This window comes from Sciurus carolinensis, chromosome 16 (assembly GCF_902686445.1).
Source record: "Sciurus carolinensis chromosome 16, mSciCar1.2, whole genome shotgun sequence".
Lineage (NCBI taxonomy): Eukaryota > Metazoa > Chordata > Mammalia > Rodentia > Sciuridae > Sciurus > Sciurus carolinensis.
Genome location: NC_062228.1, coordinates 52,656,627 through 52,668,298, shown reverse-complemented (window position 1 = coordinate 52,668,298; position 11,672 = coordinate 52,656,627). Strand labels below are relative to the sequence as shown.

Here is an 11,672-nt window from a genome sequence, read left to right as displayed (position 1 = left end):
AAGTTGCCGAGGCTGTCTTTGAACTCACAATCCTCCTGCCTCAGCCTGCCCCACTGCTGGGATTACAGGGATGCCCGGCTCCAGATATATTTCTTTGGCACGCTTTGAACTGGTCATTCAGAGAAACTAGAGACCTCTGCAGACTCAGAATGGCTCTAAGGTGTCTTTCCTCTGTCCTTCTTTTTTTGTAAATTAATTTTTCCCATTTTTATTGGTACATTATAATTATACATTGTCAAAAAAGTCAGACATTCACAATGTGAGCGGTATAATTTGGCCAATTTCATTCCCTCCTCCGCCTCCCATGACATGAGGTCAGGTGTGGAATCTTTTGATTGCAGCACCATATTGGCTCCCCCCCCAAAATTGGGGCTCTGAAACATTTTGGATTTGGATTAAGGATGCTTAACCTGTAGTTCATAATACAGGCAGATGGCCACATTCAAGAAATGTTACCTATCACTATTGTTTCAATAAGTAATTGTTTTAAATTGTTCAAACATCAGTTTCCAATCATTTAAAATCAGTCTCTGTGATAAGCAGACTTAGGCTGAGTTGACTCATGCACCAGCCCAGAGGAAGTAGGCCCGTGAGTCTAACGCATAGGTGTCCAGTGACAATATGATTCGAGCCACAGATGCATTTAAAAATTGTATAGTAGTTACATTAGAAAGCAAAAAGGAAATTTCTTTATTTAATTGCTTTAATTAAATTGTTTTATTTAATCCAGTACATATAAAACTTCATTCAAACATGTGGTCAATGTTAAAAATTATTAGCAAGATATTTAAAATTCTTTCCTCATACCAAATTTTCCAAACCTGCTGTGTATTTGACCCAGCCCGTTTTCAAATAGACCACCTATATTTCAGCTGCTCAATGGTCACATGCGGCCAGTGGTCTTGGTAGTGGTAAACTCTGGGCTTTGAAGTGTACATACTTAAGCAGGATCAGAGAGGTTTGGGGACTGGCTGAAGGGCACACAGCAGTGTCCAGCTCTGCATGCTTTTTTTTGGTACCTGGTTTCCCCAATCCACAGCATGTTCTCTGCCAAGGGTTCTCAAGTTCTACAGCATATTAGAATCAATCAGGGAGTTTGTTAAAATGCAGGTCCCAGGTCAGAATTCAGAGTGGGACCCAGGAATCTCTATTAATGAACTCCCCAAGTTTCTGACGTGTGTGGTCCCCCAGGAACACCTGGTAAATTCTTGTTTCCAGGCACATCGGAAACACTTGGGGAGCTTGTCCCAATTCCAGTGCCAGGTATTTGCAAGAGTCGTACTTCCCAAGGCCGGATATAATTCACATTTCACGCCTCCCCATTTTTGTTGTTGTTGTTGTTTGTTTGTTTTGTATTTTGGGATTGTGTGTGTGTGTGTGTGCCGCGCGCGCTGGGGTTGGAACCCAGGCCCGGTGCCACTGAGCACGTGCGCTCCCTGAGCGCCACCCCCATCGCCAGCGAAACTGCAATCTTTTCCTGTTTTATGTTTGGCCGAGGACGAATTTCCTTGCGCATGGCTCATTCGTGTAATTGGCTCACTAACTCTCCTATTGTCTTTCTTTTCCGCCTTGTTTTTCAGGAGCTCTTTGGACCTTAAGGATTTTAAACACTTGGGGCTGTTAACGCGATTCTCCTGGGACTCCAATGGGACCAGTTCCAGGAGTGGCCACCAGGGGGCGGAGCGGTCCTCAGCCAAGAATGGAGGGAGTCTGCAGGGGTCTCCTCGTCCCGGGGCTTGCCCTGGCTCCTTGTTTACTTCGCTTCTTATCTTTGGGAGACTGCTTGGTTGATTAAGGGGACATTATTAGGGTCCCTATTATGTTCTCTGAGCCTCAGCAGTAAATCCCCAAGTCTAGGGGCAGCATGGCATAGGATGAAGAACATGGGCTTTGGCACCAGGGCGAGTCTGAATCCTACCTCCTCCCCTTACCAGCCCTGTGACTGGGAAGTGACCTGCCTCTTTGAGCCCCTTACTGCTTGTGTGCTGTGAGACGAAGACTCTCAACTAGATTCAATAAAGGGCTCACGGCAGGATCTCATGCATTCAACCAGGAGCGCCTGCTATATGCCAGGCACCGTCCCAGGCACTGGGCATTCACTGGCAAAGAAAACAGCTGGAAAGGCCTGTCCTCGTGAAGCTGGAATTTAGGGAGGGGCATACAGTCAACAGGAAGCTGCAGAGTACGATGAGGCTCATAGAGAAATGCACGAGAGATGTGGGCTGGCAATTCCTGGGTGCACAGAGGGTGAGTGCCCTGCTCAGGGAGGGCTCTCTGAAGGGGTGCCACCTGAACAAGAACCTGAGTGAGGGGAGGGAGGAAGCCATGCGGGTATCTTGGTAAAAGTGTTTGGGGCAGAAAGACAGGCAGGTGCAAAGGCCCTGAGGCAGGGCTGTGCCCCAAGTGTTTACAAACCAGAGGGAGGGAGCAGGGGAGGGGCAGGGGAGGTCAGAGAGCCTTGAGACTGGATTATGGGAGGCCTTGGGGGCCACTGGAGATACTTTGGCTTTTCTTTTGAGTGACACAAGAACCACAGGAAACTTCTGAGCAGAGGAACGACGTAACTTGATATAGGTGTCAATAGGAGGCCAGGCGCAGGGAGTGAGGCCGTGACCTTGATGGTCCAGGTGGGAGAAGGAGCTGGTGCAGGAGGAGCTGTTGAAAAGTGGTCAGATTCTGGGGAGATGCGAAGGTCAGGTCAGGATTCACTGTGCGCTGGCAAAGCTGGCTTCTTGGTGAAGGTGCTTCCTTTTCTTTCTGACCACTTCTCTCCGCGGATCTTGAAGAAGATTTTCTCTTCCAGAGCCCAGCATGGCGATGCCCACCTGTTTCCCCCCGCTACTCAGCAGATCGAGGTGGGGTGGAGTGGGAGGCCACCTCTGGCAACGTAGGGACAACTTGTCTCCAGAAAACATTTTTTTTCCTCTTCCTGTTTCTAGCTGGACCACATGGCTGTGGCCCCAGCCAAAGACCTGGATCCAGCCAGGCCTCTGCGTGGTCCTGGGTAAGTGGCTTGCTCTCTCAGGCCTGTTCCCCCTTTTCATTTTTGTTTTTTCCTTTTTAAAATATTTTTTAGTTGCAGGTGGACTCAGTACCTTTATTTTATTTATTTGTTGTGGTGCTGAGACTCGAACCCAGGGCCTCACACGTGCCAGGCGAGCCCTCCACCACTGAGCCCCAACCCCAGCCGGTGTTTCCCCTTTTCTATGCAGGGGGCTAGGATGGAGGCGCCCAGCAGGACCTTCCATGTCCCCACATTTGCCTTCCACGGCGATGACCCAGGAGGAGCAAAGGCCACACCACCTGGGAGAGACCTGGTCAAAGACGCGGGGAGAGTGGGACGTGGGACAGTCCTAATCTGCGAAGGCCATGCCAGCCTCTCCCCAGGCTGGCTGCCAGTGCCGCCAGGACATGGTGGCCCTTGACAGAGGCCAGGCCGACACCCTTGGGGCTGCGGCTCCGGGGATTGTGGGTTCTCATGAGCTCTTTGATTCCCGACAGTTTTTCTATTGCTGCATTTTATGTTGTACCTAATGACGGGACTGGCTGTTATGTGCTGGTACACGCACACGACATAGCAATGTCATTTGGCCAGTGTCCCCCCCCCACTCGCCCTCCCAACTCCCGCCCTGGCCCTGCCCCCACTGATCCCCTTGGGTTTTCATGAGACGCCCCTCCCCCTTTCCTTTCCTTTCTCCTCTCCAGCTTCCACGTGCCAGAGAAAGCATACGACCCCTGGCCTTGGAGTTTGCCTTATTTTGCTAACATCATGGTCTCTAGTTCCATCCGTTTTCCTGCCAATGGCACATAATTTCATTTTTCTTTAGGGCCAAATAAAACTCCGCCGCGAACATCTAAAGATTTTCTCTCTGCATTCATCTTACAAGCTGTTTTCTGCACTCAAAGGGGGAAGCAGTCCTGGGGACTTTGGGGACCTGTGGCTTAGCCCCCACAGTCCCGGGCAGCCCAAGTGAGCCTGGGATGGGGGCCTCCTCATAGGTTGGGGCGTGGCCCGGGCCCAGGGTGGGGAGGGCGTCTCCAGGGGTCTGACCAGCCCTCGATGCCTGGCTGGTCTCACCGGCCACCTGAAGCCCCCGGACACACTGATGTCCACTAAGAGATCACGTGTATGGGAGGCTGCTGGTCAGGTGGCTTTGAGTGGGACCAGCCAAGTCAATTTCTTGCTGCCCCTCTGTTAGCTCTGGGTCGGGAGCTAGGGTCACATGACCTCTGGGACCTGCACTTTCCTTTTGTGTGAGATGTCTCGCTGAGAAGACAGAATGGACACCACGTGGCGGCGGGCGTTAGGCTGCAGCAACGGAGATGCTGGAAAGATAAAGAAGGTGGAGACCCAGGGTTTGGTCTGGCGGGGGTGACACAGCACTGAGGTGGCCCAGGTGCATCACATAATCAGCCCAGGGGTCCCCACCAGGGGGCCTTGCTACTATGAGCCACGTTCTCCAGATGAGGACTGAGGCTCAGAGGCAGCGGCCTGGTTGCTGGGCTCTGCTTCCAGTACACACCACGTGGACTTTCCGAGTCGTAGGCTGGCAGGGCTGAGGGTCCTCATTTGGAAAGTGCTAGTAAACTCCCGCCCCCCAGGATGGCCTGAGATTCAGGGGTCGCTGTTTGTAAAGCCCACAGAGCAATCCCTGGCACACAGTAAGTGCTCAATCAATGTTTAAAAGAAAAGAGTCAGAGCCAAGTGTGGTGGTGCACTCCTATAATCCCAGTGGCTGGAAGGCTGAGGCAGGAGGATCTCGAGTTCAAGGTCAGCCTCAGCAATTTAGTGAGACCCTAAGCAATTTAGTGAGGCCTCAGCTCAAGATGAGTCATAAGCCAGACTTGTCAAAAGTGGAGATCCTTCATATGTCAAAAACTGAAGAAAACTGATATTGAAGAAAAAAAAATACTCTTCCCTCAAAGGAAACTATCCAGCAGGAGGAAGAGCATTCAAACATCTTAAAATGGGGCTCTCCTCCCAAGAGCAAATCTCAACATTGCCTGCGAGTCTCGAGTTTAGGCTTGTGTTTTTGTAAACCTGTGTGTTTGTGGAAATTATAGTTGCCTTATGGATGTTCTCCTGGACTCCTTGGCTAACAGGTCGACAATAGTCAATATTCTCTTAAATTTATTTTTAAACTTCTCATTGGTAGGCAAATAAATTCCAGATGCTGTCAAAATAAAAAGAAAAAAAGAATCAGAAGTGAGCAAATTACCCAGAGTCACACAGCTGTGTTAGACTCCAGAATGAGAGAGCCTCTGGCTCTGGAATCTTGATGGCTTATCAGAACATGGTGAGCATCTGAGACCCAGAAGAAGCACCTAACCTGTTCCCAGGAGGGCAGGAAGCTTCCTACAAAGATGACGTCTGGGTTTGTTTCTGAATGACCAGTGAGCAGGAGTTAGTCGGGCAAGGGAAGACAGATGTTTTTGAAAAATTACACACATCACCACGATTTAATCTGGCTGGTATGCGAAGTCCAGTGAGTTCTCAGCCAAAGACGCCTTGAGGAAGGAACAGGGGATAGATCACGAAGGGTCAAGTGTAGAAATACATTTCACATATTGCAGATTATTTTTTAGGCTGCATTACATAAAGTTAAATAGGTCACATTTTAATTTTAGATATTTGGCATAAATTGCCCTTCAAAATAATTGTGTTGATGTAGCCTGTCATAAATGTTTATGAGTGCCCATTTCTGAATACTCCTGTGCACATTATGTAGCATTGTTTTAAAATGTTATGATTTTATATCAACCACTAAAGTGTTCCAAAGGGAGCATGGAAAACTGAAGTCCTGAGGAGAGTGGTGTTTGAGAAAGTGGGACCTAGAAGGATGTGCAGGTCTGATTACATAGTCAGCAAAGGAGGTGTATCAGTTAGCTATTGCTGCATAACAAAAGTCACAAGAATCTCAGGGGTTCACAATCTATGGTATTCTGTTCATGCAGCCAAAATGAACTAAGGTGGTCAACTAAAAGGCAGGAACATCTGAGCAAAGGCTTGAATGAGAGAAGGAAGCTATGGAACATCATCCAGGGAATAGCCATCCTAAGGCAAGATCATGTCAGGTGTGTTCAAAATCTTGAAGTGGTGCTGTGGACTGGATGTCTGTGCCTGCCCCACACCAGTTCCTATGTCGAAACCCTAACCTCCAGTGTGGTGGCATTAGGAGGTGGGTCTTTTGCAGGTGATTAGGTCAGGAGCAGAGCCCACCTGAATGGGATGAGTAACCTTATAAAGGAAGCCCCATGAACTGGGCACGGTGGTGCAGGCCTGTGATCTCAGGGACTTGGGACCATGAGGCAGGAGGATCGCAAGTTCAAGGCCAGCCTCAGCAGTTTAGCAAGATCCTGTCTCAAAATAAAAAAATAAAAAAGGGCTGGGGATGTGACTCAGAGCTTAAGCACCCCTGGATTCAATCCCCAGTGCCAGAGAATGAATGAATGAATAAACGAACAAATAAATACCTGCAGAGCTCTCATGGGCCGAGGCTAATAAGCAATGGAAATGTACCTCCCATATAGAAATGTATTTCTGGAGGCTGAAAAGTTCAAGGCCAAGGCACTAACAGATTTGGTGTCTGGTGAGGGCCCGGTTCCTGGTTCATAGATGGCTGTCTTCTCGTTGCACCTTCACAAGGCTGAAGGTTAGGATCTCAACACTGCGGATTTTGGTGGAGACCCAGACCTTCAATCTACCGTACCACTGTATTTAAGATCCTGACCTGCCACGCTCCCTCTACTCCTGATCTCTCTTGTGGTCCACGGTTCCTTTTGTCCTCACTGCTCTTATCTCCTAGCACAAGAGATTTACCTGACCATCACACTGATTATTGGCAGTCTCCCCATTAATGGCCAGATCCACAGGGCGGAGACTTTGTCTGTCTTCCTGTGGCCTGTAGCACCAGTGCCTGTACCAGTTTGCTGAATGAGTGAGTGAATGAGTGAGTGAGCGAGCAAGTGAGCAAGTGAGTGAATGAGCAAATGAATGAATGAGTGAATGAATGAGTGAATGAATGAGTGAATGAGTGAGTGAGCGAGTGAGTGAATGAGTGAATGAATGAATGAGCAAGTGAGTGAGTGAGTGAATGAACGAATGAGTGAGTGAATGAGTGAGTGAGTGAGTAGTAAGTGAATGAATGAATGAGCGAGTGCGTGAATGAGTGAGCGAGTAAGTGAATGAATGAATGAGCGAGTGCGTGAATGAGTGAGCGAGTAAGTGAATGAATGAATGAGCGAGTGTGTGAATGAGTGAGTGAGTGAGTAGTAGTGAATGAATGAATAGCGGTGCTGAATGAGTGAGCGAGTAAGTGAATGAATGAATGAGCGAGTGCGTGAATGAGTGAGCGAGTAAGTGAATGAATGAATGAGCGAGTGTGTGAATGAGTGAGTGAGTGAGTGAATGAATGAATGAGCGAGTGCGTGAATGAGTGAATGAATGTAGTCCCTCTGCCCAAGAGACTCACCCCTCTGCCAGTCGATCCCCAGCTCCTCCTGTGGATCCAGCCCAAGTCCTGGGCCATGTTCCCTGATGAGCTCGACCCGGGGTCCCCTCCTGATGCCTTCCTGCAGTACACTGCTCTGCTCCTTTGGGACACTCCACGCGTCCGCCATGACACCTGCTCCGTGGTGAGTTTTATTCCCCTCCTGCTGGGTAAGCTCTAGGACAGCAGAGATTTCCGCTGTTCTGTTTCTTGCTCTGTCCCTCTCCAGGGTCACACAGGCGGTGCTACCTAAGCGTATGAATGAAGATAAGTATGGTCTCCAGAGCCCAGTAGTTCAGGGGTTGGGTGTGTGGGACTGTGGCATTAGCTTGTCAAAACCTCTAGCTCCGTGGTGTGATCTGGGGTGAGTGGCTGGACCTCTCTGAGCCTCAGAGTTTTTCACTCTGAATAACGAGGCTATTGGCAAAGCCTCCCCCGTGGGCCCACATGAGCAAGAGGAGCAGAGGAAGGCAGGCTGGCCAGGACAACAGCCCTCTGCCCCGCTTACTGCTTCGCTGGGAGACGGTTAAGGTCCTGTTCTGGAAGCACTGTCCAGGGGCCTTGCTGCTTGGTAGAACTGAACCCAGAGCTGCTCTACCACTGAGCTACACTCCCAGTCCTTTTTATTTTTTATTTTAAGACAGGGTCTCACTAAGTTGCTGAGGCTGGACTTGAACTTGTGATCCTCCTGCCTCGGCCTCCTGAGTTGCTGGGATTACAGGCCTGTGCCACCATGCCTGGTCTTTCTGCTCATTACAATGAAGGTTCCCAGGCCACCCATACCTAGTAAATCAGAGTTCCTGAGGCGTCTGATTTTAAAACAGTCCCTAGATGATGATCAAGCTGAACCAAGCTGCTTTCTAAAGGGAGAAATCGTTCTGCAGCATTAAAGGACCATGAGGACTATGTTTCCCGGGGCCATTGTAATGCATTTCCATGCACTCGGTGGCTTTAAACAACAGACATTCCTTCCCTCACGTTCTGGAAGTCAGAAGCTCCAGTGGGCTGAAATCAAGGTGTCCGCAGGCAGAGCCCGCTCTGAAGCTCCCGGGCAGAATGTGCTCCCTCTGGCGGTGGCTGCCTTGCATGACTTGCGGCCCCATCTCTTTCTGCCTCTCCACGTTGCTGTCTCCTCTGCATGTGTGGAACCTCCCTCTGCTCTTTTGGAGGACCCTGGTGATTATATTTAAGAACCATGTGCATAATCCAAGATCGTCTCCTCCTCTCAAGATCCTTAAACTAATCACATCTGCACAGACCCTTTTTCCTGTCATGAAGACACTTACAGGTTCCAGGCCTCAGGACCTGGTCGCCTACCATGAGAAATGGCTGCTGCCCCACTTCCCAGGCGCCTGCCCCATCTCCCCCTCTGTGGGGCCATTACGTTCAAAAGCTCATCATCTCATGGAGAGGGGACGTGCTATCACTGCATCCATTGTGCAGGAGGAGCTGAGGCTTCCTATCTCGCTCGCGGACATGCAGCTAGCAGGCCGGGGAGCTGGGCTTCGAACCCGTTTCTGTCTGCTCCAGAATCTGGACCCTGAACGCCTGTGCCGTAGGACTCCCTCTCACACAGAGGTTGGAGCAGAATGACGGGCACAGGAACCAGGGTGCCCCCTGGGCAGAGATCACATAAGCTGCACTTGCTGGGCTGGACCCCAGCGTCGGTCACCAGTGCAACACAAGGTTCCTTCTACCTTGAGGTTCTCTGGGGCCTCAGGCTCATCCTTGGAGCAGAGATCTTATCTGTTTATCTCTTTTTCCTCCTTTTGAAGGTGGAGTGTTTGCTTAGCTGTCGAGGAAAGTCCTCTTCCCACCCTCCTCCTGGGGTTCGACCCTTCTCTCCTCTCTGACTCAGGAATCCTATGGAGTTAAGCTCAGCAAGGTAAGGATGAGAGTCTTCAGGGGAAAACAAGTCTCCCAAATGCACCTAGGAAAATTGTTCTGTGCCCTTCTTCGTGTGTGTGTGTGTGTGTGTGTGTGTGTGTGTGCTCCCTGGGAGGAGCTGGCATCTGGGTCAGCTCAGAGTAGCCGAGGACAGAGGCTCAGAGGGAAGCTCCAGAGACCAGAGGTAGGAGCTCTGTGTTCACCCTGTGCAGACTGGGGGATCCTGGGATGGAAGGCAGCCCAGACTTCCTGTAGGGTCAGTGGGGGCTCGTGCAACCTCTGTCCCTCCAGTTCAGAGCTGGGATCTGGGAAGGTGGCCAGCAGCATGGTGGCCAGACTGGAGCAGGTGGGTCCAGGGCCTGGGACAGAGAAGAGGCTGGAGCAGCCTCAGAGGATGAGAGAGGAGCTCTCGCCTAGGGTGAGGAGGTGGGTTGGGGAGAAGGAGGCAGATAAGAGAGGACTTAGAAGACGGAAGGCCAGGACGTGGTGACTGACAGGATGTGGCGGTGAGTGAGGGGAGGAGAGCGTGGAGACGATGCTTAGGTGTTTCCAGATCAGCTGAGTGAGGGCAGCTGACTCTGGGTGGAGAGCCTGTGGCCTTCCTGGGCCATCATGGCCAGAATACAAAGTCCCCTTCTTGGACCAAGGATTCCTGGTGTTCAGGGGTGGAGCGGTCAACTGCATTAGGGACAGCCATGGACACCCTGTCCAGAGGTGCCCACTACTCCCAAAGCCAAAAGAGAAACAGCCTTGTTGCCTGTTTTACCTGCCTTGAGGTTACTTAATAGTAAAGTAGAGGACTGAATCATTCCCCAATCTTTTTTCTTAAAAAAAAAAAAAAACTTTAGACAGAAGTTTGCATGACGATCGACTTACCTTTCAGTTTAGCAGATCACTTCCACACCACCAGTAAGAACTGCTGTGATATGGAGTTCATTTTTTATGTCTGTCCCTTTTCTCTTTCTTTCTTTCTTCTTACTGGGGATTGAACCCACTGTGCTCTCCCACTGAGCTATACCCCCCGTCCTTTTAGTGAGACAGGGTCTCACTAACTTATGGAGGCTGGCCTCAAATTCACAATCCTCCTGCCTCAGCCTCCTGAGTTGCTGGGATTACAGGTGCGTACACCACTGTACCTGACCCTTGTCACATTATGTCTTTACCCTCTATGTGCGACCCACTGGAACCTGTGGCTTAGGGGACCCCAGAGTTGAATGGCACTCAAAAATTCATAATTCAAATAGGAACTCTGATCTTCACTCCCTTTTCTCAAAGGACACGCCAGAGTACCCACACAGTCCTGGCTGCGTGGGCTGTTGACTGATTTGTCTCTAACATCCTTCCATTCCTGGGGGCCTCTCGCTTTCCCACCACCGAACGCTCCCTGTCCCTCATCTGTGGTTTCTCTTGCTGGTGTGCCTCGGGCACGGAAAGAGCACCCGGCACATAGTAGGGTCACATACCTCTCTGCTGAGCTGAATGGGCTTGGAAGGCGGCCCCAGGGAGGGCGGGTGTGTTGGGAGGACGGTTGGGTCCCACATGGGAAGCCACGATTTGGAGCCAGGCTGTGTGGCCAGGACTTGGCAGAGGACATGGGAAGAGGGAAGGACCTGAGGTTATTTCTTTTGACTGGTTGGAAATAAAGCAGAGGCTGTACTACAGGGAGGGACCCCAGAAGTCCCTCCCGCACACTCCTGTGGGACAAGAGGAGATGGACTCTGTCCTGGGGGTTGGGTGGGCTGGTATTTAGGGAGAACAAACCCTGGTCCTGCCTGAAGGGGTCACACCGGGAAGTCTCCAACGCGGCAGCTCTGTCTCACTGGTGGCTGGTGGGGAGGAGGGTCGAGCGGAGGTGGGATCTCGGCTCAGATAAGCCCTGCGGAGGGGGAGGCGGGTGGCCGGAGACCCAGAGCTCTGGGAGGCACAGGGTGGGTGACTGACACCTTGAATGCTGGGCAAGGGGTGAGGGCGGAGCAATTTTAGAGGTGCCCTCAGTGCTGGGACCCCCCGTTGGGAAGCACGGTGGGGTGACATGTCACATGGTACTGACCCAGGTGTGCAGAGAAGGTGGGGCTGGAGGCAGCCGGGTCCACGTGGGGAAGACTTCAGTCCCCGTGTCAGGGCCGTGGAAGGTGCTGCACGTGGAGGTCAGGAGCCAGGTAGACCAGAATCCTTCGTCTTAGAGACCCGGTGACTTCTCCAAGTCCTCTCAGCTCCGTGAGCTTCGTTAAACTAACCCAACTTGAACCAGGGGATGGGACTGTAGGACCCCTTGCCCAGCCCACTTCCAGTGTT

General features: G+C 51.1%; 1 long non-coding RNA gene across 1 annotated transcript; it reads left to right on the top strand.

Annotated features, from left to right (window-relative positions):
* The first annotated feature begins 1,723 nt into the window (after window positions 1–1,723).
* Window positions 1,724–3,306, top strand: LOC124966026 (uncharacterized). Its single transcript, XR_007105306.1, has 3 exons — window positions 1,724–2,247; window positions 2,940–3,004; window positions 3,213–3,306. It is a non-coding gene; the product is annotated as an uncharacterized LOC124966026 (long non-coding RNA).
* Window positions 3,307–11,672: the final 8,366 nt, after the last annotated feature.